We start from the raw sequence: 24,729 nt of genomic DNA, 5'->3' as shown, positions 1-24,729 counted from the left end.
TTCTTTTAGGCCCCAAAACTTTGAAAACTCTGTTGTCAAAAATCCAATCAAATCTCCTTGTTCGATTTCTGGCACCGCCCTCAGCCTGAGGTTGGTCTGGCGATTTTTCAATTCCACCAAGGAAAGGTAGGTTTGTTGGTCCCCTACCTGTTTGTGCAGAGGCTTGACTTCTGCTTTAACTTCCTCAACCTCTTTTTTAGCTGCTGTTGCAATTTGAACAGCTTCCCCTGCCAATTTACGATTCTCTTCTGTTGCTCCTTGCAATTTTTCAATTGCTTGGGTATGTTGGGAAACCTGATCTGTCAGTTTTGGGAATTAATTGAAAAAATTGGAGACAGTTGGAAGTTGCAGAGCCAGGATAAACTAAAAAACAAGGTGCGAGATTGGTTACATTATGCTCAAATGCAAGAGGTTTTTAAAATGGATAAAAAAGTTGGTTTCCAGGAGGAGAAATCGAAACTAGAGACAGAATTGTTAGAACCAAAGACCAAGATTTTATCTAGAATGTATAACTTGCTGCTTATGTGGAACACACAGGACGAGTTGGTTAAATCTGCTATGATAAAATGGGCACAGGATGTTGGACATAATATTATGTTTGAAGACTGGGAGAGGTTATGGAACACCGGAATGAAATTCACGGCATGCAGTGCCTTGAAGGAAAACATTATGAAAATGATATACCGGTGGTACATGACCCCAGTCAAGTTAGCTAAGATACATCACCTGTCTGACAATAAATGTTGGAAGTGTAAGGAAACAGAGGGGACTTTCTTCCATCTCTGGTGGACCTGCCCAAAAGTGAAGACCTTCTGGGAAATGATTTATAATGAATTGAAAAAGATATTTAGGTATACCTTTCCCAAGAAACCAGAGGCCTTCCTGCTGGGCATGGTGGACCAGAAATTGCCAAAGAAAGACAGAACCTTGTTTATGTACGCTAGCACAGCAGCAAGAATACTCATTGCTAAGAGCTGGAAGACACAAGATTTGCCCACGCTGGAGGAATGGCAGAAGCAGTTGATGGACTACATGGAGATAGCTGAACTGACCGGCAGAATCCGAGATTTGGATAAAGAAACAATTGAGGAGGACTGGAAAAAATTTAAAGACTATTTGCAAAAATACTACAAGCTGTATGAATCTTAAGATAGTGCATGATTAGGAAAAGTTATGCTTCTGCAATTATGATTAAGTAAATTGTAAAATAAGTGATAAAAGAGAAAAGGAGACAATTTGAATCGAACATGTTATGTTTATTTTAAAGGCATTGAATCTGAGATACAATATATCGAATTTGGGTACATAACATCGGAAAGCTACAATAAGGCATGAAATAAGGTAACAAAATGCTGACATTGTTAATTTAAATAACGCAGAATCGGAAGGGGTGGGGAAGTCCAAGTTGTTTTTGTTTGTTTTTGTTGTTAAAAAAAGGGAAAATTTGTTTCTTGCAATTATGTTATTTGTTTGTAACCTATAAAATTATGGAAAGAAACGCAATAAAAAATTTATAAAAAAAAAAAAAAAAGGAAAGGAGGCATGAGAGAACAACCCCTAAACAGTTGGTCTGTCAGATCCTACCCTCATCTCAACCAAGTCTGAAGGGGCAACTCTAGAGAAAGCACGAGAGCCTTCAGGGATGCAGGGAAATGCTTTATTGCAGCAACTTTGGTACGAGGCAAGTACTTAATGGCTGCTGGTCAGGTCTAGCTTGGGAAGAGAGCTCTAGATTACAGTGTGTTGAAACTACTAAGAAAGCATGAAGAGGATTTCCAGCCATTAAAAAGAGCACTCTGCAACCTCTTACGGAAGCACTGGTGAAATGGGGAGCTTGACAGCGTTTGGCTCAGCAACCTGCCTCCTTAGCTTACACAATTCAAGCACGTGTTGTGCTTGTTATGTTATTATTTGTTTATATGCTACCTTTTGGCCGGAGAAGGTCCCCAAAGCGGCTCACAAGCAAGGCAAATAACAAAGCAATTGCCAATGCAAAGTATTAAAATACATTCATTTCCCTTCCAAAAATGCAACAGATCATTCCCCAGGAAAACATTAAGAGGGAGCAAGAATATGGATTTAAATAACAACATTTCAAGTGTCCCGGGCAGAGGAGTGGGGCAAGGCAGGTGGAATAGCTTGCAGCAGTCTTCCCCACACACTGGCTCCCCCCATTACCCAACTCCAGGCACCACTTTGTACCACTCATTTGTTCGGAATGGATGGGATGCGTGTCCAATCCTGGCATCCAATGAAACGTGGGCAAGTAAGAGATGCTGAGCTGCAATTGCGTAGGAAGAGCAAACTGTCTTTCATGGATTTGTGGGTTATTTGAGGGTCACTATCCTATCAATGGGACACGGGTGGCCCTGTGGGTTAAACCACAGAGCCTAGGGCTTGCCGATCAAAAGGTTGGTGGTTCTAATCCCCGCGATGGGGTGAGCTCCTGTTGCTCGGTCCCTGCTCCTGCCAACCTAGCAGTTCAAAAGCATGTCAAAGTGCAAGTAGATAAATAGGTACCACTCTGGCGGGAAAGTAAATGGCGTTTCCATGCACTGCTCTGGTTCACCAGAAGCGGCTTAGTCATGCTGGCCACATGACCCGGAAGCTGTACGCTGGCTCCCTCGGCCAATAAAGCGAGATGAGCCCCACAACCCCACAGTCGGCCACGACTGGACCTAATGTTCAGGGGTCCCTTTACCTTTACGTTATCCTATCAACCCCACCGTGTGGCAATGCTTTGCGGATGACCGCAGTGCCTAGAGACAGACAGTCAGGCCATGCATCCATAGCAGTGACCAGAGGAGCAATGACCACTGGGAGGAGCACAGAGCATCAGTGGCAGCACAATCAGATGCCCTCATCTGCCCCAGCTGCAACAAAACATGTCTTGCCTTGTATCAGTCTCTACAGCCACAGCAGGCACTGTAACCTTCCAACAGTTTTGACTTCACCCCCAAAGGCACACTCCTCCGCTGTCTCCTGAGACAGATGGATGCCAACCACAAAACTGGAAGTGCTGGTGGTCCCACCTTGGCAACTCCTGATCTAACACAAGCAGAACTCTGTGCAATCACAGTCTAGGAGGGCCATAATAATTTACACACAATGAGCAAACATATGCAAAATACAATATACTGGATTTTCTTTACATATCAGTCATCATGCAGTTTAAGAGAAATGAACTCTGCTTTCAGATCAATAAGCCTTACAGTAATCATTACAGCCAACTACGTATTTGCCATCACGTGTGATGTTATTGCTCAACAAAAGATGGTTGTGTGCAATGGGTTGCAGTCAACGAAAGCATTAAGGAGGGTGTTCTATCAGTGCAAGGATTTCTCCTTGTGCAACAGAAGGTTCTCTCTCCTCTTGCTGTACAACCTCTAAATGTGTTCTTGGACTTCCCCCCAACCTTCCAGAGCAGATTCTGGGGTGGGGTGGGGCTTGCATGTGGGAGGAGAGAGGGAAGTCCTGTTGCACTAGCACTAATTTATTGATTTGATTTTAATATCTGTATTCCGCTTTTCCAACAACGTGTTGAGCTCAAAGAGACTCACAATAACAATAGCATTGAAAGTTAACAAACGTTACAATCCATACCGTACAATCCACACTATAACACTATCAAAAGCACAGTAGCATATACACAATGTTAGAAACTCAGATATATAAGCTAGGCACCAAATGGCTCCTTCAACCAAGGAGCCAAAACAGAACACAAAGTGTCCAATAGCCAGGTGCAAAATGTGCCTGGTGAATTTTGAACGCTGCATATATTAAAAAAAACCAAAACAACAACAAAATCCATTAAACAATTAATACAATTCAATAAATACAACTCATAATGAAACAAAGTATCAGAAATAGCTGTTGAGCACCAGCCCTGTGTCTGCCTAAGTTGAATGTGTCTTATCACCTGGGCAAGTGTGTATACGTTTGTAGCTGTAGTTACTTTTCCAGTTGCAAAATAATAGTTAGCAGTTCTTGTATTACTCAGTGAAGTTAAAAAAAAAGGGGGAGAATATCTGCCTGAGTACCACCCAATATGTGTATGTTGAAGCATCCAATTAACATGTACCATGCAGCCTGATTTAAAATTTATTTCAGTGTTGTTTTACATTAAATTTAGTTGAAATAATATCCATCTTTATTTAAGGCAGCTTTTCTTGGGGCAGGGGCACCCCAGAACAAGTAGCAACCCTATTATGTAGATGCCTAAAAACTCGATTTGAAAATACAAAAACTGGGGTCAAACTTTAAGGAGTTCTGTTGAGTTAAGCAGCTAATACACCACCTCTTTTGACTTTGGGGGGGGGGGGATCTTCATCTACATACTAAAGACTAATGCCATTATTCATTTCTTAAGGAAAATCAATATTATCTTGATTTTCTATGGCTTCAATAAGTCGGCAATTGTTAGTTAAGATAAGGAGTTCCATAATAAAAAAATGTGCCATTAACGAAACCTTAATAAAATTCTTGGTCATTTTGTTTTGTTTTTAAGATATTCTCTTTTTTCCCACCAGACGGCTGAATTATGTATTTCTGCTTACATATTGGCTTGTATGATTAAAACATGATGCTCTTTCTTGGCTTTAATAAGGGCACATTCAAATAAAATAAAATATTCTCTTAAATGAAATATAGTACAGCATTTGTCCTTAATGTAGTTTTCAGAAAAACCATTAGGTTTGGTACACGGAGGTACAATCAGGCATTTTTAAACTAATCTATAGCTCTGCTTGAAAGCCAGTATGTTCATTCTGTGTGCCCTATAGGATTCTGCAATATTTGCACATCAAAATACGCTCTGGTTTTTACACTTGGGATACTTAAGCTTTGTAAAAGAAACTGTGAAAAACAGTAAACTTTGAATCTTGGTTTCTTCAGCAGATTTTTTTTTCCTAGCCATTGCTAAGTGTCCTTTTCTTTTCAGGGTGACCTTAACTTTCATATTTGTAAAATGCTTGAGTATGTGTGTGTGTTTTCAATTCAACGGGTGTCATAATGACTATTTATCATCTTTAATGTATTAGACAAATGCACTGAGAGAAATCTCTTAGGACCCTCTTGTTTAAAAAGAAAACCAAGCTTTAAGTCATTGCTGATTTAGACCGAGTTTCATTTATTGACAAATAAACAATCATGAATACATTTGCTGGAAAGCGATCTCGCAAACACACACACACACACACACACCTTTCCCTCCTCTAATGGTTTTGTGCATCAGCTGTAATTTCACACATCTACATATTTTTACACTGACCAAGACATTGCTTAATACAATTTGCAGAGAAGGTTTTGCACCCGTACATCTTGTGACATTGGCTAAAGCATTTGGAAAAACAAATTATGCCATGTCTCTGCCTGCAAATGGATAAAAACATTTTGCTCAAAAACCGTGCTTATTTGTACAAAGAGCAAATCAATATATTTCACGTGATGAGTGGGACAGTGGAAAAAAGTTGAAATATTAAAGTATAGCTCGACGCTTTGACATTTTGCATTGCTAATTGTGATCTCAGCTGTTTCCTGCTAGGTAATGACCATAATGAATAAACATGCTGTGCTTATGAAGGACTTAGACCTAACAAACTGATCAATTGTTAATTCTATAAACTGACGGGAAGGTGTCCTCACTATCAATAAATAAATCAACTCCTGTTTGTGGGATTAAGACACTACATCATCTCAATATCCTCCGGCTTCCCTTGGACTTCTTGCAATAATGCAGTTAGCATTGGGTTAGTGGCATTTATAAAGTCAAAGTTGTTGTAATGTTTCAAAAGCCATTGCACGCTAATTAAAGAATCCACTGACACAGGTAAAACTCTAATTATTAGTAAAGTCACCTGGAAATACATTTCTCTAACAGCAACTCTTTTGTTAAACCTCCTCGACAATAAGCAAACAGCAATTCCAGGAGCAAATTTCAAAGTATGTGTCGTCCTTTGTTACGTCTTTTGCTTGAGGCCAGTGCTTATAAGCAAAGCAAGATTATTCTCAACAAATCCAGACTACTTTTTATCCGTAAAGTGTTATTTGTGTGGAGGAAATGTATTTTCAATAGAGCAATTGGGTTCTATCTGGCAGGGAGGAAAATCCAAAAGGGCAAGATCCTATTTTGCAGAGAGAAATGTTCTGAAAGCCAGTCTCTTACAAATAGCCATCATCTGCTACCGCTCCAAACTAGACTTAGCATTCATAGTTTATTCACCACCAAAGGTCCAATTTAAGAGAGAAATGTGTGTGTTCAACTTATGGGCAGTCATTCGGGTGATAAGGAAAACAAAAATACATTTCCACTAGTTTCTGTAACCCGGCGAAGTGTTATGAGTGCTAATTCTGCAAATGAAAAAAATCTGCAAAATCCAAGCGATTGGACAAAATTGATCCCAGTTTCCAAGGAATATTATTAACCCTAAGCAGTCAGAATCCCCCCCCCCAAAAAAAAAATTGATCCCAGTTTCCAAGGAATATTATTAACCCTAAGCAGTCAGAATTCCCCCCCCCAAAAAAAAACAGAAATAGGTTGACAATTTTGCCCCATTGCCATTAATCATCATCAGTGGATTATTTGACATTGATTCAATGTATACAAGATCAAATCCTGGTACTGCTATCTAGTACAGCATTTTTATAAGTCCAACTCTTGCTGGCATTCTCTTTCTATCTTCATTTAAATTTGCATATAAATACACCTTTTTTAAAAAAAATTAAGCTAACTGGAACTCTACTTGTTTCCACAGGAAGACAGACAGAAATAGGCACAGAAATCAAAATAGATGTTTGGGTTTCTGTAATCTAAAGCCAAAAATGGAAAGGAATCGTTAAAAACAATAAACTGGGATTCTTTTAAAACTCAAACAGCAGAGCCTCATTATGACTGAACTCTAGGGGCAAACAGCAGGGCTGACGCATGGTGTGTAACTGATGGCAACCCTAGCAAAATAGTTAAGAGTAGTAAAGTAATTTGTGGCGGAACCAGTTCTGCTGCTCAGACATGAATTGAAATGCAAATAAGAATATGAGGAGGCAGGAATGATGGGGAATTTGTGACCGTCAAGTTTTTGTTGGCCGTGACCAGCATGGCCAATGGTCAGGGACAATGGGAGTCGCAATCAGACAGAATCTGAAGGGCTGCAAGTTCCCCATCCCTGGCTGCAAGTAATTGTCAGAGGAGAGACACGTGCTGCCCTTTCTCTCCATATATGTACTGCAGCCACACAGGCAACGTGAAGCACATGATCTGCTTGTCAATCAGCTTGCTCCAGGGAAGGCCAATGACAGATTGGCATGGTTAAGGATCTGCAGGGGTCTCCTTGTGGAATACCTGGATGGCCTGGGCGCACCACTGCTCCTCTTGCCACTACCACCTGCTCAATGGCTCCGTTTCTCTGGCCCAGAGGGAGAGCAGCAAGCAATGGGAGTGATCAGTAGCTGCCATTGACAGCTCACTCATTTTCTGTATCTGTCTTTCTCCTGGAACAGCAGTGGGGATTGGGCCCTGATGCAAAAGGACATTAAGTGAGCTACTGCATGGAAGAAGGGCCCCCCACACACACCTGATTGGTTGTTTGTGGCATTTTTACCACGCATTAACAGTGAGTTCTCTGGCCTATGTAGATCTTGAACAAAACAAAATAAAACCCATTAAAAAATATACAGCAACATGAACATAAAATCAAGCACCAGTTAAAAACAACGTCAGGATAAACTAGAAGTGCCTTGGAAGGTACTGGTTCAATAAAGCTCAAAAGGAAGGTTTGGACAATTAATGATTGAGAGTTGCTGCGCCATTAAACTTCAGATAACAGACTTGCACAACATCCCGGATTGGAATGGAGTCAGAGGAAGCTGCGCTGATAAAACGGCAGTTGGAAAAATATATACTAATAAAGCTGTATTCGACGGATGAAAGTACCGGTATATGATGTTTGACATGATTGAGAATCGTAGACTCAGGGACAGATAATTATAAAGCGTTAAAATCGAGATGTGGAAAATGTGGAAACAGCGAGGAGAGGAAGGACTGAGATGGGGAGATATGCTTCAGAGATCCAGACCGTGGGGAGCTCCAAAAAATTGATAATTATAATTTGGACTATAATTTGGACTTTTCTATTTTAGTTTCTTATTTTAATTGGAGTATTATGATTGGATATATTAACTGGATGTTTTTTATTGGAAAATCAATAAAAATGATTAAAAAAACAACAACAACAACCAGAAGTGCCCAAGTTCTAAAAAGCATTCAAACGTGTTTTGAAACTGAAGAACCAAAGAAAATAAAAAGGTCTTCACCCAACACAAATGAAACCGCAGTGCAAGAACATTGGAAGAGCTGTGAGGGACCAGGCCAAAGGCCTGTCTAGTCTGTCATCCTGTTCTTACAGTGGCCAACCAGATGCCTATGGGAAGCCTGAGCTCTTTTCACTTGCAGCTCCAACAACTGGGACCCAAAGGCCTCTGTCAGTGGAGGCAGAACAAATCCTTATCCTCCATTAAGTTGTCTAATCCTCTTTTAAAGCCATCCAAGTTTATGGCCATCAGTACATCTTGTGAGAATGACTTCTGCTGCCACACAAGCACCAGGCAAACCTCTCTGCTTGTTTCATTAACATAAAACATTTGTAGATCTGAGATTAGATAAGGCCTAATCTCTCAGATCTTCTCTCAGCCATCTGAAGTAAGATAGAGTACCCTCCTCTGTTCTTCCTGCTCCCTTACTAGATATTGAGTCTTTAATTTCTCATGACACTGGGGAAGGCTTTCCACAATTGGGGTGCCACCAATGACCAGCTCCTCTCCTTGGAAACCACCCACCTCATCTCATTGGAGCAGCTGGAAAATGGCACTTGAAGATGTTGTCAGGGTCCAGGCAAGTATATATACAGCTTGCCAGAGTACCTGCAAAACCCAGAATGCCACACTTGTGATTTTCATTCCTTGTAGGCCTCATTCTTCTTTTGTCACCATTTATGCAGTGCCATCAATATGTGCACACTTTATAGGCCAACATAGGTGAAAAAGATGTACATCTTTCAGGGAAAGGACCATAGGTCAGTGGGAAAGCATTCCAGCTAACATCCCTGGCATCTCAGACATGCAAAAACTTGTATGCATGGAGATAGCCCTCTCCAGTGAAGTGAATACAGATGTCAGCATAGACAGAACCTCATAGTATGCACCAGAGCACACAGGTGGCGCTTGACTTGGGCAAAAGCATCTTGATCTGCTCTTCCCCAACCAGATACCCTCCAGATATTTTAGACTACAACTTCCATTAGCCACAGCCAGCATGGTCAGTGGCCAGGGATGATGGGAGTTGTGGTCCAAAACATCTGGAGGACACCAGGTTTAAGGGAGGCTGGTGTAGAGGATTGCAGCTTAGCTGGTATATTGTAGTATGAGCCATGGGCAAGAGCCTAGTGCCAGGGCTAGTGGTCTGGAGGTGTATCAAGGCCAAGAATGGAGAGGACAGGTGAGCTGGCTCACTGCTAGACTTGCAAGCAAGAGAGATAGCAAGGCAATACATTGAGAGGCAAGTAGGGGCACCCTAATCTTCACCCCAACTGGAACTGAGGAGTCACACTAGAGTCTGGGGGCTTTATCAGATTATTGATCCCTTCTATCAGCAGACCCCTCTTGAGCCAACAGCAGATAGGCCAACCCTTTCTGGCAAGCACCACGATAGCCTGCATCTAGCTGCCAAATGGCATGGCTTGACTCCTAGCACCTTGAACCGAAACAACGGTGGAAGTATATAAGGGTATACTGGAAGATAACAAGGTGTGAACAAGGGGCTGTAACACACACACAGCCTTATAGCCTAGGTATTAAAGCCACACACTTGATTGAAGGAGCTCCAGCTGTAATGCACTGTTCTCTCCCAAACATTTCATACTCACCACAACTCTGTGGGGTAGGTTAGGCTGAGAGATAGTGACACTACCAAGGTGAGCATCGTGGCTGACTGGGGATTTGAACCTTGCTCTCCCTGGTCTTAGCCTTTAAGCGCACTGGCTTTCACACATGCAACTTGGACTATTCAGGGTACATTTTTGTTTACTCCTGCAGTGCTGGTAGATTTTGAAAGGTATGTGACAATTCACTGGAACAAGTGACACTGTGAATTGTGAATGAGATGGCGAAAGAAAAAACTTGATTATTATTATTTCTTTAAATGTATTACAGGGGGGGGTGAGTTTGACGATTACCTCCGATTATTTAATGCTTGAGGCAAGCAGAATTAATTTCTGTGTATATTATTAGTACCTCACCCTGCTGAGATTTTCCCATTGTTACACTACGGAACATTGTAGTCAGACAGCTCACAGCTATTGTGCATGCTTTTAAAAGAGGTAAATCTAAATAAATTACGTTATTAATATATTATCCTTACTGGAGAAGCAGCAAGGGGCCAATTGAAAAGTGACCCCTACTGTGACTGAAACTACATGGGTATAAAGTATTAACTCCATCAGAACGCGACACGGGAACCATGCACAAACAAACAATTTTAATTCCTTTTGCAAACGCTCTACTCATTTGCAAATATGTATCCTATCTAATCTTTTCCTGAAACTTATTTATTCAGACTTTCTATTCTCATCCCATACTCTTGACTACAAAAAAGAAAAGCCCTAGTTCTATTGCAGAAGGAAAGCTGCTATGACTTCTCCAATAAGGCTTTCTGGAGAATCACCTCCTATGTTCTAACTGTTGTTGTTGTTGCTGTTGTTGTTGTTGTTTGGATTATTACAAAGAAGCATTTCATTCCTCAAGAGAATGAGGCCTGAAGAGAAATCTTAACAGAACTAGGGTGCTAGCTGAGGTAGAAGTCGATTTGAGGTAGGGTCAGATAGACAGGTTCATTCCCTCCCTTGAGGAATTTCTCACATTAAGAATTGTAGGATTGAAGAATAGGAAGGGACTATGTCTGGATCATCTAGGGATGCAGGTGGCGCTGTGGTCTAAACCACAGAGCCTAGGGCTTGCCGATCAGAAGGTCGGTTGTTCGAATCCCCATGACGGGGTGAGCTCCTGTTTCTCGGTCCCTGCTCCTGCCAACCTAGCAGTTCAAAAGCATGTAAAAATGCAAGTAGATAAATAGGTACCGCTCCAGCGGGAAGGTAAACGGCATTTCCGTGTGCTGCTCTGGTTCGCCAGAAGCGGCTTAGTCATGCTGGCCACATGACCCAGAAGCTGTACGCCAGCTCCCTCAGCCAGTGAAGCGAGATGAGCACCGCAACCCCAGAGTCGTCCGCGACTGGACAGTCAGGGGTCCCCTTTACCTTTACCTTATGAGGGTCATCTAGACCAACCCCCTGCATGCAGGAATCTTTTGCCAAACGTGGGGCTCAAACCCACAACCCTAAGATTAAGAGTCTCATGCTCTACCAACTGAGCTATCATTGGCTGATTCTATACAGGCAAGTCTCCACAGGCATTCCAGCAACCAACAGGAATATTATGCACTAGGCATAACCACCAGGAATATGCAGTGCTAACAGCCCATAGTTATGTCCAGGCTCAGCCATAGAAGTGAGCAACAGGACAGGAGCCAGAAGCTGAGACAGAGCTGAGGTGCCAAAGCCCAGGCAGGCCTTGATGCTCAAACAGGAAGACTTTTATAGCTGTATCATGTTCAGGAGGGCACAACGGTTAGTAGACAGGACTCAGACCACAGCTTGAGAATATTTCACTGCCATGAGCATTTTCCAAACAGCAGTTCATGTAGAACCAGGGCCTCTAACATAGGGTACAGCTGTACTGACCCCATACCAGCAGGGGCAGCTTTCTTTTTAAAAAAACAAGTCAACCAGACATTTCTGGAGAAAGTTAGAGGACAAAGTGTGGAGGCAGCCGTAATGTTTCAGGAGGCATGCTGACCATCACCAACCCCATCTGGGACTCAGGACGGGCCCCTCCCAGAACAGAAGCAGCTGGATAAAGGATGGTATTGGGGTATGTTTGCTAAAACACTTTCCTCATGTCCACAGATCCTCTTGGCATCCCTGCTTAGAACCAAAAGTTTTCAGTTACAGCAGCTCCCAACAAGTCAGGAAGATTCACATGTACACCCCCACAATGGAGCCAGATGGAAGCTGTTTCTGTGAACTACCATGTGAGGGCTGAAGCATACCTTCCCCTCAGTGAGGGGAAAGTACAGTCGTACCTTGGTTCTCGAACGCCTTGGTACTCATACGTTTTGGCTCCTGAACGCCAAAAACCTGGAAGTAAGTGTTCCAGTTTCCAAACATTATTTGGAACCCAAACGTCCAGCATGGCTTACACGACTTCCGATTGAGTGCAGGAAGCTCCTGCAGCCAATCGGAAGACAAACCTTGGTTTCTGAACGTTTTCAGGAGTCGAATGGACTTCCGGAACGGAGTATGTTCAAGAACCAAGGTATGACTGTATAGGATATAAAACAGGCTAAATATGCCTTAGGCCCATGAATGGCCCAGCATGGTACAACCTGCATGCCTTAAGGAAGAGCAAAGCTACAAACAGAAGAGAATGCTAGAGTATCTTCCCAAGGATTTGCTGGAACTCTTGAGGAAAGGGTGACAAATACATGCCTGCACACGAAGCAAATGCAAAGTATACACATGTGAGACACATCCTCAGCATGAACTGCCTTTGTTTGTGTGAACACAACTGCACAAAGGCAGTGTGCCATGGTTTGCTTAACATATCATGTATGCCATGGAGGATCACATAAATCATGGTTTGTTTCTCCAAAGTTTGGCTTGTTTTCCTGCTGCGCTTGTCTTGTGCTTTTGCAGCTTCCTTAGCCATGGTTAAAGAAGGGTACAGTGGTACCTCAGGTTAAGTACTTAATTCATTCTGGAGGTCCATTCTTAACCTGAAACTGTTCTTTACCTGAAGCACCACTTTAGCTAATGGGGCCTCCTGCTGCTGCCACACCGCCGGAGCACAATTTCTGTTCTCATCCTGAAGCAAAGTTCTTAACCTGAAGCACTATTTCTGGGTTAGTGGAGTCTGTAACCTGAAGCATATGTAACCTGAAGTGTATGTAACCCGAGGTACCACTGTATTTGGGTTCACACGTTAACCACAACTTGTGATCCGCAAGCCAGCCAAACAACCTAACAAAGTTGTTGTGAGGATTAAATAATAGGCTGTGTGTGCTACCCTGAACTCCTTGCAGAAAGGGTGGAAATAAAATACAATAAAACAATTAACTATGGTTTTTTTTAAGTTATTGTAATCATTTTACAGTGACAAATATCTATTTTTTTAAAAAAAAAACCTGTTGAAGATTATCTTCCTTGTTATAATATTAATACTTTTAAAATGCAACATTTGGTCAACATTAGACTGGTCAAATACCCGTCCCTGTTGTAAATATCCTTGTTCTTTATAACACAAGAAGAAACTTAAGTTACTACTAGTGTCAATACATTCAATGTTTTGCAACTTACAGGCACTTACTAATTGCTATCTCAATTCTCTGAGTGTCTTATAGCCAAAATGGGGAAATACACAGAAAGGGAGGATGTACCCGCAGACTCAGGAGAACCACCAAGATTTGCTAAAGTACAAAAAAATATTTGAGAGGGGGACCCCTAAAAGGGGGAAGCACATGCAAAGCAACCCAGTGAAGACTGAGGTTGCTCACAGATTACCTGTTGATTAAACATTTGTTCTGATTCAGGTGTGGAGACATACTACGTTGTGTAAAGCAGTTGCTCTCCCACACTTTCTCCCATCAACAGAGCACCAAATCAACTTTAATTGTACAACCTGAATTTGCAGGTTTGTGATTGAATTCCACCTGACAGTAGCGACAATGTGGAAGCATCCTGAGTTATACAGGGTCCCCGGAATGCTGACTGACTGTTAGTGGGCAGGGAAAGGAGAATATAGTGAGAAGAGAAATGGAATGGAGTATCCAGAACAGGGGTACTCCCTTTTACAACATTTTTTTTTTTTTGCACTTATTTAATTAGATTGCATCAGGATACTTCTACTGCAGTTTTCTCCTCCCAGGGGGATCAAATTTAGCACCAAGACTTGAAGTTCCCCACCCCTGGTCCCAGGCCATCGTTGGAAACCTCTGGACATAAATAAAATACAGTGGTACCTCGGGTTACATACGCTTCAAGTTACATATGCTTCATGTTACAGACTCCGCTAACCCAGAAATAGTACCTCGGGTTAAGAACTTTGCTTCAGGATGAGAACAGAAATCGTGCTCCGGCGGCGGCGCAGCAGCAGGAGGCCCCATTAGCTAAAGTGGTGCTTCAGGTTAAGAACAGTTTCAGGTTAAGAACGGACCTCCGGAACAAATTAAGTACGTAACCAGAGGTACCACTGTACATGAATAGCACAGTGCTTACATTTATCAAAATTTATATACCGCTTGATTACAGTAAAACCTCCAAACGGTTTACCCACACACAAAAAAGTTGCCATACTAAAATATTGATTTCTTACAAGTGCAAAAATCAGGAGCGCAGTTCTCTGAGCAGAGGTGTTATATGCTCACAAGGTCTCATTCCTGTCGCGTTCTGTGCCAACAGCAGTTTCTGGGTCACGTGCAAGGGACGCCCCACACAGAGTGCATTGCAGTAATCCAAGCTTGAAGTCACCAGTGCCAAAATCCCGATGTAACACTTCTATTGAATGAACCCCCACATGTATCCCTAATAATCTTATGTCTGATAACATGCCCTTCTTGTTCTTGGCTTCCAGACTTTCATAACGCTAAGGGCCAGTTCATTTGTATGATTTTTTAAAAAAGAACTTTAATCAGTTAACCTTTCTAGATTAACTGACAACCTGCTAAAACTACAAAGCTTATCTCACCACTGCAAAGTGAGTTGCAACATTTTCAACTGGGGGAAGGGGCTTAATCCAGACACACCAACACCTTCCCAAAGTGCCACTGAGCTACAATACTGCCTTTCTAAGACTTGCACCACCATATGCATACACACATTGGACTTTAGCCTGAATTGGGTATCATAAGCAACAATATTAGATACATAAATCTGATGGGACAAGATCCAAACACCAAAAAAGTATGCCACAATTAAAAATCTTTTAAAATAATCTAAATCCTCTTGATGATTTCTTTATCAGCAGGAGCCCTTGTAATTTTCTAAGTGTTTTTTTTTAATGCCACAATAGATCAAAAGATCATTACTATTCAACTTATTTGAATATTTCCTAATTCCCTAAACAGTTGCTTACTGTTTTCTAATTTAAAGTAATTCATTACATGCACATCTTGCATTTTATGTCAACTCAAAGTGAATTATACATTCTCTCTCTCTCTCTCCGACAATTCAGTGGCAACATTTCAGTCATCCATATGGTTCATTTTATTTCAGTATACAAATCGGCAGTATATATATAAATTGGCAGCAACATAAAGCATGATGGAAAATTACCCCTTTTTAATCATGCTAAACAATTCTAATGATCCCATAGGTTATGCTAAACAACAACAAATATGCAAATAATAAATATGCAGATAGAATGCTGTTTTTCAAAACCAGAGCTTCTCCCAGGCAGCTCATAATAGAATAGATAAAGTAAGTTTGTAAATGTTTTCAAAAGATCCCTGCAAAGTTTGAGGGCGAGGACAGAACAGTCTTCTTCTCACTTCAGTAGTGAATTCTCTAGGTATATTTAACTTCCAAGGGAGCATGCATAGGATTATACTCTAATGCACTTTAATTTGTGGCCTGCAAAATCGTTAGTATCTTTCTTCCTATGAACTCAGAGTGGGATCGGGGCAGGCCTTGAAATGTACTAGTGCATTGAGCAAATGTAGTGTTGCACTATAATTGCTAGAACAGTTTTGGAAGCAAGGCAACCCTTTAATATCTTCTGTTACTGGTATAACAGTCTCAGCCTTCAACAGCAAGGGGCCCTCAAGATATTTTGGACTTCCAACTCCCATCAGCCTCTTCACCACATGCATTATGGGAATTGTAGTACAAAGATTCTAGAGGGCACCACACTTTTGAAAGCAGTATTACCTTGTTCAGAGTAAGTAGCTCTTTTTTTCTTTCCTTAGTAGAATGCTGCTTGTTGTTTTTATGAAGCTTTACATCAGATAGGCTGTTCAGATGCTGTGGGACTCCAGCTCCCATCAGACCCAGGCACCATAGTCAGTGGTCAGGAATTATTATTATTCAATGTATATACTGCTTAATGCCAAAACAAGTTTCTAAATGGCTTACAAATTATTATTTTAAAAAACAAGCTCCATCAACCATTGCAAGGTAGACCTTCACAATGGGAGTTGTTGTAGTCTAGCAACATCTAGAGGGCCACAGGTTCCCTATCCCTGAATTATATACAATCATAGAATCTCAGAGTTGGGAGGGACCCAAGGGTCATCTTGTTCAACCCTCTGCAATGCAGGAATCTCAACTAAAGCATCCATGACAGATGACCATCCAACCTCTGCTTAGAAACCTCCAAGGAAGGAGAGTCCACCACCTCTCGTGGGAGTCTGTTCTACTGCCAAACAGCTCTTACTGTCAGAAAGTTCTTTCTGATGCTTAGTCGGACTCTCCTTTCTTGTAGCCATTGGCTCAGGTACTACACTCCAAAGCAGGAGAAACAAGCTTGCTCTACCCTCCATGTGACAGCCCTTCAGATATTTGAAGATGGCTATCATATCTCCTCTCGGTCTCCTCTTTTCCAGGCCAAACATACCCAACTTCCTCAACTGTTCCTCATAAGGCTTGGTTTCCAGACCCTTGATCACCTTGGTTGCCCTGCTCTGCTCACGCTCCAGCTTGTCAATAGCCTTCTTTCATGGTCCTAATTAATTATATGCTTCCATCAACCTTGTGAGGACAGCCCATCTCTTCATTTCACTGGAAGACAGCAACCTGTCCAAGGCCACCACAACTGGGCTGATATTTGGAACCATTCCTTCAATGTCTGCTCTCCAGCTTTCTTCCCAATTTACAGTGGGGAACGGGAGGATAAATATTAGGGTGAACTAATAGAATGGCAGATGCAACTGATGGACTATATGCAACTGGCGGAGATGACTGGCAGAATCCGAGACCTGGGAGAAGAAAGGATTGAAGAAGATTGGAAGAAATTCAAGACTTACTTACAGAAATATTGTGAATTAGTGGAATGTTAAAAAGGATGCTTGGTTATAAATAATTGGCCATCACTAAAATAGATCAGGAATTGATGATAAGAGAGATTAAGAGAAACAAATTTGCAGGAGAATTATTTTATTGTATTTAAGTAAGTGGTTACAGATTTGGAAATAAGATTATAATTTGCTTGACAAAAACTTATTAATGATGTAAGTGGGAGCGGGAGACGTGAGGAAGTTTAAGGATATTATGAAATTTTGTTAAAACAAAGTAACAATGTTTATTAATATTGTATTCTTCTTTCTAAAAACCCTAATAAATATTTATAAAAAAAAAAAAAATATTAGGGTGAACTAATAAACTAGAGTAAAGCAGTGAAAATAGAGGGCAATAAAAGCATACTGTGACCCTTCGCTATAGGAATAGCCTTTAAAACTATTGTCAGCAGACCAAACTTTGGTTGTGAGTTTGGCAAGGGGAGTAGGATATATGCCTGAGCCTCCCTTCTAATTCCTGGTTCCAGCATGGATTCAATTGCTGAAATAGCCAGGCCAGCCTGGTAAGGGCCTACTACATAGCATGGGTCATTAAGATAACAAAGGGAGTGGCTCTGTGCAAGGCGCAAATGGGTAGGACTCCCTCCCTCCACTGTCTGCTAGTTAAAAATAAAGTACAAAAGGCCAGAGTGGTGAGTTGAGTTATGTGAGATAGAAGCTTGATACAAAAGCTGCAGAATGGAAAGGCAGAGAGAGAGAGAGAGAGAGAGAGAGAGAGAGAGAGAGAGCCATGCCTGATTTCTGCTGGAATATGGAGATGGGAAAGACAGAACACTCTTGGGGTGTTGATGCTGTGAAACCCTCCATCCTAGGATGAGGTTGTATATATGTGTAAATATGTGCAAATGAACCATATATCCTAATGACACCACAGTCTCCGCTGTGCCTCGTTCTGAAAGAAACACAAACCCTGGAAACCCCTGGAATCTCGCACCACTCAGAGATTGAGGTAGTGTGCCACACTATACATATCTGTTCTGCACTATATAGGTTAGATAGGACAGCTCAGACAGCACTGGTGCAATTTAATTAGTTCCAAAACAAAAATGCATGGACAAACAGAATCAGAGAGGATGCTGAAATGGTGTCAGGAACTATCTTTAGTTATTTAACATGGTCCACTTTTCTAATCACTGTGACAAAAGGAAAATTATGATTGTCCTTAAATCAAGAGATGGAATCTTTGATTTAGCCAAACTTACCTTCTATCTATCTATCTATCTATCTATCTATCTATCTATCTATCCAAGGTATTGGTATTCTACCCTCCAGCTTTTTTAAACAAAAAACCCAAGGGTGCTTAACATATGGCTGATTGAATCAATTATATTTATTTATTTGTTTGTTTGTTTGTTTGTTTGTTTGTTTGTTTGTAATATTTATAGGCAGCTTTTGGTCCTAGATGGTCACCACACAGTTCACAGAACGATTGGGCGGAGAGGTGGGGGGACTCATCAGTCAAGTAATACTCATCAGTCAAGTTGCTTAAACAAACAAAAACCACCAGTAAAAACAAATTCAATAAATTAGGCATGATGCAACTTACTTAAAATGCCTGCTAGACTAGAAAGGTCTTCATTAACGCACCTAGAGAAGGGGAAAGTGTCTGATCTTAGCGGAAAGAGAGCTCCACAGAGTCGCGCTCACAATCATAAACACACAGCTCCTGGTGGATCTGAGCCATTGGGAAACACTAGCAGAAACTCCTTCAAAGATTCCATTGATCAGGGATGGATGTAAGGAATCAGGCAGTCCTTAAGACATCCTGGAGCCAAGCCGTTAAGGGTCTTATGAATTCCTACAAGGAGCTTACACTTGGCTTGGTAGCGTAATACAAAGTGACAAAATATAATGCATGGGATTAACTCAGCAAAACAAGAGCACCAGATCAAAGAGGAAGAGTCAGTAAAATCTGTAGAGGACAGCTGGATGTTCTGCTTGGTAAACACAAAGGCTTTCTGGTAGACACATCAGACTCTGTTGCAGGTTAACCTATCTTGGGAAGGCTTTCCACATTGAGGATGCCATATAAACTAAGCAGGACCTCTTTGATCACTATCTGCCTAACATCAAGGGACTCGGAGGTGGATCTCCAAAGATGACCGGCTAATTTGGGAGGAGGCAATCCTTTGGGATCCCATGACCTTTAGGACTTTGCTTACCATTAAATAACTTTAACTGACTTAGAAGCAGTGCAGAAATCCCCAGGACATACTTCCATGTAAATGGGACTGAATTGCCAGATACATATTTTTGTTTTGGGGGGGGGCATGTGGTGCTGGGAATGGCACTCAGAACTTGTTCTCAGACTGAGATGTTATCTGTACGCTTGACGCAATTACAGGGAGTGGAACAAAACCACCAAATGCATATTGCAATATGGCTTTGGCCAGGGCGTGGTTTCCGAAACACCTGATTGGCTGGCAATGACGTCAAGCACATACTCAATCTCTAGTGGATGTAGTTTCAACATCACTCACATCTCCTCAAGGAAAGTGTTAGCATAGGAGTTTCTGCCATAAGTAGCAGGATCTTAACCAACATGTGGAAACGTGAAGGGCAGTTTTTCAAACCTCATTTTCAAAACTGAACTGGTGTTTTGCTAAGAGGGCCACTTGTAAAAGCATCTTTCTTTCCAGAACCTCATTCGGGGAAGATGTTGTTTCTGAAAATTCAACTATTCCAGAAATCTTGACATTCAGCACCTGAAGCCAGTTCATGTTGCAACAAGAGGTTTGTATAATTTCATTTTTTTCTAGCAAGGGCTCACAGCGCACTTGTCACCAGGCAGCATGGAGTATATGATAGTATACTTACTTTCTGTATAAACAAAATAATCTCTAAACTGGATTCTTTCAAGCACATTGGCCTATGCGTAAAAGTGGGGCCTGGTCCATTAGGGCAAATGAGGCACTGCCCCACCAAACCTCAGCTGCCTGTCTTCTTACTTAGGCTCAGTTACAGCAAGGAAAAGATGAGGACAAAACTGGAATTACGGTAGTTGGCCTTGCCTCTCATTGGCTCCCATTCCGCCTACTGTTGGCCTCCCTGAATTCTGCTCCACCAGTCTCAATGGCCATCAACCACCACTGCTTGTACATGGTGGTAACAAAAGAAGGCTAATCCAAACAGAACATGATAAAACTCAAGATTCTAAGTATATCTTTTGAATATTAAAATGAATTGCCACAATATTTTTTTTTTTCTTACAAAGACCAGACAGACTGCAAACACCCAGATGGTCACTGTGTTGCTGTCCTTAATTAGACTTAATATTATCATCATAAATATAAGTCGCCACAATGGACCCACTCGTATTGTTCCCTGGGCTGAGGGGTAACTGTTTCCTCTCTTCAATGATTTGGTGAGAGAGAAAGAGAGAAGAATACCCTTTCATGGGTCTCTATATTCACAGGTTTACCAGAAGACTACAGCATATCAGTAAAACATTATGCTCTTTTTAAAACAAAAACAAATGAATTCAGTTACTTCCCATCAAAACATGCAAAGGGAGGGAGGACGGAGAGAATGCCAGCTACGCAAATACAACTTGTGCCAGGGAAAATGTATGTCAAAGCAATTTGAAAACACATCTGTGCAAAGGTTTGCATGCAATTACTGTGTGCGCACCTTGGAATATATTGAGTGGCATACTGGGAATACGCTGTCGTGAGTTATTTATTTTTACAGCGTGTGGAATCGGGGGGGGGGGGGGGGGAGCAAGCAGCCCACAACATCTCAGCTGGCTACCTGAAAACTAAGGAGTATGATGGACAGGAAATGCTTTCCTAGCCACAGACACCTGCACTTACCGTTAAGCAAAGGACACAACACAATTAAGCATGTTAATGTCAGGGTACCGGACTGCTAATACAAAAGTGAGGACTGATCAGGTCTATATATCTGTGGCTTGGACTTTCTAGCAATTAGTTTTATACACTGCCCTGATTTGCACATACACCCTCTCACCCTCTCTTGTCTCCCAACACTTCCACTGCTCCAGCCAGATAGCTCACTATGTTAAACTGGGCTTACTCACAGGTAAATACGGCATAAGATTGCCGTTTTAAGTCATTCTACTCCCAGGCTGTAGTACACAGTTTGCAAATAATGCCAACGAATGCATGCAGAATTTATTTCACGCAGGCCAGGTAGCAAGCAGGCTTTAGAGGCGTGATGACATCAGTCACTGTCACAATAAACTGGGGCTAGTGGTTCCAGATGCACCTTATGTTAAGGGAAGTTGTCCCTTAATACATATCCTCGCAGCAACACAGTACAATCTGTCCCGCTCCCCCTTGAGAAAAAACGTTCCTATAGTTCTGATGTGCACACACCTCAAAAGTTGTGCGGTTGGGTGGGTGGGTTTTATTCTGTTTTTCAGCTGTTTTTAACTTACAAAATGGAAAGACTAAACGGGAAGAAGGATTTTCTCTCCGCGCCCACACAGAAGGGAACTCTCCACTCACCTCCGTCTCATGTACTACATTTCTAAAACGATCTCCTGTTAAAGCACAGTTCTTCGTCCGCCGATAAAATGAACGAGCACGCACTTTATCTCCTGCGATCAGCCATATTAACCACGCTTGGCTGGGGCTGTCTGCGGATAAAGGAGTATAACAGCAGGAGACCCACTTCGTGCGCTGCAGGCGGCGAGAGGAGAATCCAAAACAAAGTTTTATTTCACTCTTTCCGGGGGGGGGGGAGTCTTTGCCTCTCGACGCACCTTCTTCACACCTCCACTTATCCTGGATAGGTTTCAGGTTTCAGGCAAGAAATGAAACCGTATGCGGCGGTAGAGGGAGGGAAAGGCGACAGCGGATGGGAAGGGAAGAGCCTGCCCGGTTACTCCGCACCCCGATCTCGACCAACAAGAGATCATCCATCTTTCTGTCTCTCTCGCTGATGGATCCTCACTCCTTTACAGGGTTGCCACGCTTCGCCGCTGAACGCACAAAGGAGACTTTATTTTACACTCCCGTCTCGAGCAGACTAGGAATTGCACAAGGGAGGTGGCAGCGAAGATAGGTCTTTTTGCCCGCGCCCCTCCCGGACAAACACGATCGCGCTTTTTCCGAAGTGCTGCGCTCGAGAACATTTCCCCAGGCCCCTCCAGAAGGCGCTCGCACTCTGCGTAAACTGGAAACACCTTGGCTCGTCATTCCGGCCGCGCGTAGGAGGGCCGGTAATGGTTCTGTGCGACTGAGTGCACTCTGCACATGCTCCGGGTCTCACCGCTCCGATCTAGTGCAATGCGGCGCGTTGGCTTTCCAAACAGACTGAGCTCCGCACGTTAAACCCTTCCTACGACAGAAGAGGCGCTGGCCAGCCAGGACTTGGCTGGGCATCACAGTTAGCCAGCCACATGGCTCCCAGAGAGCCAAGGCACAAACGCTCTCCCGGCCTCCCAGTGCCACGGGCAGCTGCTCGACCAGGCTCTCCCACAAAGCGGTCCACTTCAGTTGTGGCTGGCTCCGCCAGCTTCTGCTCTCCAGCAACTATTCCAAGCTCATCGATTTTAAAACAGCCCCCACGGCTTCCTACATCTGGCCCCAGAACTCAACACAACACAACCCACACACATAGAGGGAGAGAGGGAGAGGGAGAGGGAGGTAGCTTCCAGTCACACCTGCCCAAAAACAACTATCCAATCCCCTAGGAAGGACTGCTATTTTACGCGCCCTCTTGCCTGGAGAGCAAGTGCCACTGAACTTTGTGGAATTAACTTCTGAATGAAGCTTTGTCTCCAAATGCGCCACCCGACAGAGTACTGGTCCCCAAAAGTTTGCGGGCGCATCGGCGCCTCAGATACAGTATTTAGTCCTCTCAAGCCTCTGGAATCGCGAAAGGGAAAACAACGGATACAGAGCAACCATGTGCGTGATTCCTCGGAAATACGTGACATATCTCATCCTTTTCAATGGGGCTTACTCCCAGGTAAGTGCGTGTGTGTGTGCACGCGCGGGCAGCATTACAGTATCAATATAGGTCAAGTTTACAGCGCTCTACCTGATGGGCAGACGAGCGTGCTTAGGCAAAACGTAAGAGTTGCTCGCATCCCCTTGCTTGGAAGACTAGTTTGAGCGCTCCCACGACTCAAAAAACCGACAAAAGTTCCCTCTTTTTACGCCCAAGCGCAACTAGCGATGCCGTCGGGGCAGAAGTCCAGAGCCCCACTTAGCGGAAGGCCTGCAAGTGCAGCAGGGCATTTTGAAGTATGCGACGTATACACATAACCATCTAAACAGGGGGAGAGAAAAAAAACCCCTTTCAATCCAGAGCCTGATCACCTAAGGGCTCCACTCCACGCCCCCCCCTCCCCGCGCGCATACACGTTTGCTGCTGGTGCTTTTCAGCTCGCATCACGCGCGCTTCACTTCCTCACCGCCTCGCTCCCCACGGCACGAGCGTGGATTCGAATTTCCACTTTCCCGGCTCCTAAGGATCCGGGAAGAAGCAGGCTGCGTAGCGGACCTGGTTGTGGGAAGCGGGTAACTGAGCGGAAGGCGATCTCTCTGTCACCAGCTCCGTCCGATCTTTTCTCCAGCCCCGGGACAGCTCCCTGCACAGGTTACGCCGAGCAAGACAACCAACGGCCGGCTGCACTGCACAGCCCCACCATAGATAGATAGATAGATAGATAGATAGATAGATAGATAGATAGATACCGCGGAGGTTGGCGCTCGCTTTCCTCCCTCTGGCGGGAAGGAAAAAACCTCCTTCCTCGTGCGCCCTAGAGAGCGCAGCGTCGGCAAACCTTACCTGGCGCGCAGCAGCAAAGATGAGCCGGAATCTAGCCTAGCCGCTCCGCCGGAGGAAAGGCAAGCGCGCCGATCGCCCCATCCAAAGCCGCGCTCTTTCTCCAGTATTAGGAAACCGCTATGTGCCACCGGCTACGACTCCTCACGGGGCCAGGAGGCAGGCAGCGCCACCTGCGCCCGCCGGGTGGAGGGGAGCTGGAGGCAAAGCTCAGCCAGCAGCCGAGGCTCCGAGGAACCCGCAAGAAAGATCCGTGGAAGAGAGAGAGAGAGAGGAAAACGTCAAGGCTGGAGGGTGGGGAACGAAGGAGGGATAATGAAACCCGACGGAAAGTTCGACGGGGTCACGCGTCTCCACGAGAATCCCAGCGCGGCTCTGCTGGCAAGGGAGCGGCGGCAGGAGAGCGCCACCAGTGCGCTTTGGAAACTACCGCGAGGCTCCTTGGCTCTCCCAGCCGCCTCTCCTTCGCTTGTTTCAAGGGGCTGCGAGGCGGGCGGCCCTGATAGGGCGGCGGAGGGCGAGGGCTGCCCGCCCCCTTTCCGGGCGCTGTCACTCATCTTCCTCTACCCCACGGGGACGGCAACTTAGGCTCCTCCCCCCAAGGCGCGCCCACGTGGCTATGTCACCGTGATCGCCCAGTCCAAGGGAGGGAACTGTGGGGTGAGGATCAGGACTCGGAATGACAGTGGCTGGGACTCCTCTCTTGCTTGTGGGGTTCTGGTTGGCCACTGTGAGGACTGGACATGATGGGCCTAGAGCGCTCCTCTGTTGTCAGATAAAGAAATATATAATGTTGTGAG

General features: G+C 43.6%; 1 protein-coding gene across 1 annotated transcript in view; it reads right to left on the bottom strand.

Annotated features, from left to right (window-relative positions):
- Positions 1-24,429, bottom strand: part of LOC114591851 (uncharacterized) — a 141,645-nt gene extending 117,216 nt beyond the window's left edge. Inside the window, exon 1 of the mRNA XM_077925055.1 lies at positions 23,933-24,429. The gene's annotated coding sequence lies outside the window, so the exon portion shown is untranslated. The remainder of the gene's footprint in view (positions 1-23,932) is intronic.
- Positions 24,430-24,729: the final 300 nt, after the last annotated feature.

This window comes from Podarcis muralis, chromosome 2, assembly GCF_964188315.1.
Source record: "Podarcis muralis chromosome 2, rPodMur119.hap1.1, whole genome shotgun sequence".
Classification (NCBI taxonomy): Eukaryota; Metazoa; Chordata; class Lepidosauria; order Squamata; family Lacertidae; genus Podarcis; species Podarcis muralis.
The sequence above is the reverse complement of the archived record's forward strand: the minus strand, read 5'-3'. Positions and strand labels throughout refer to the sequence as shown.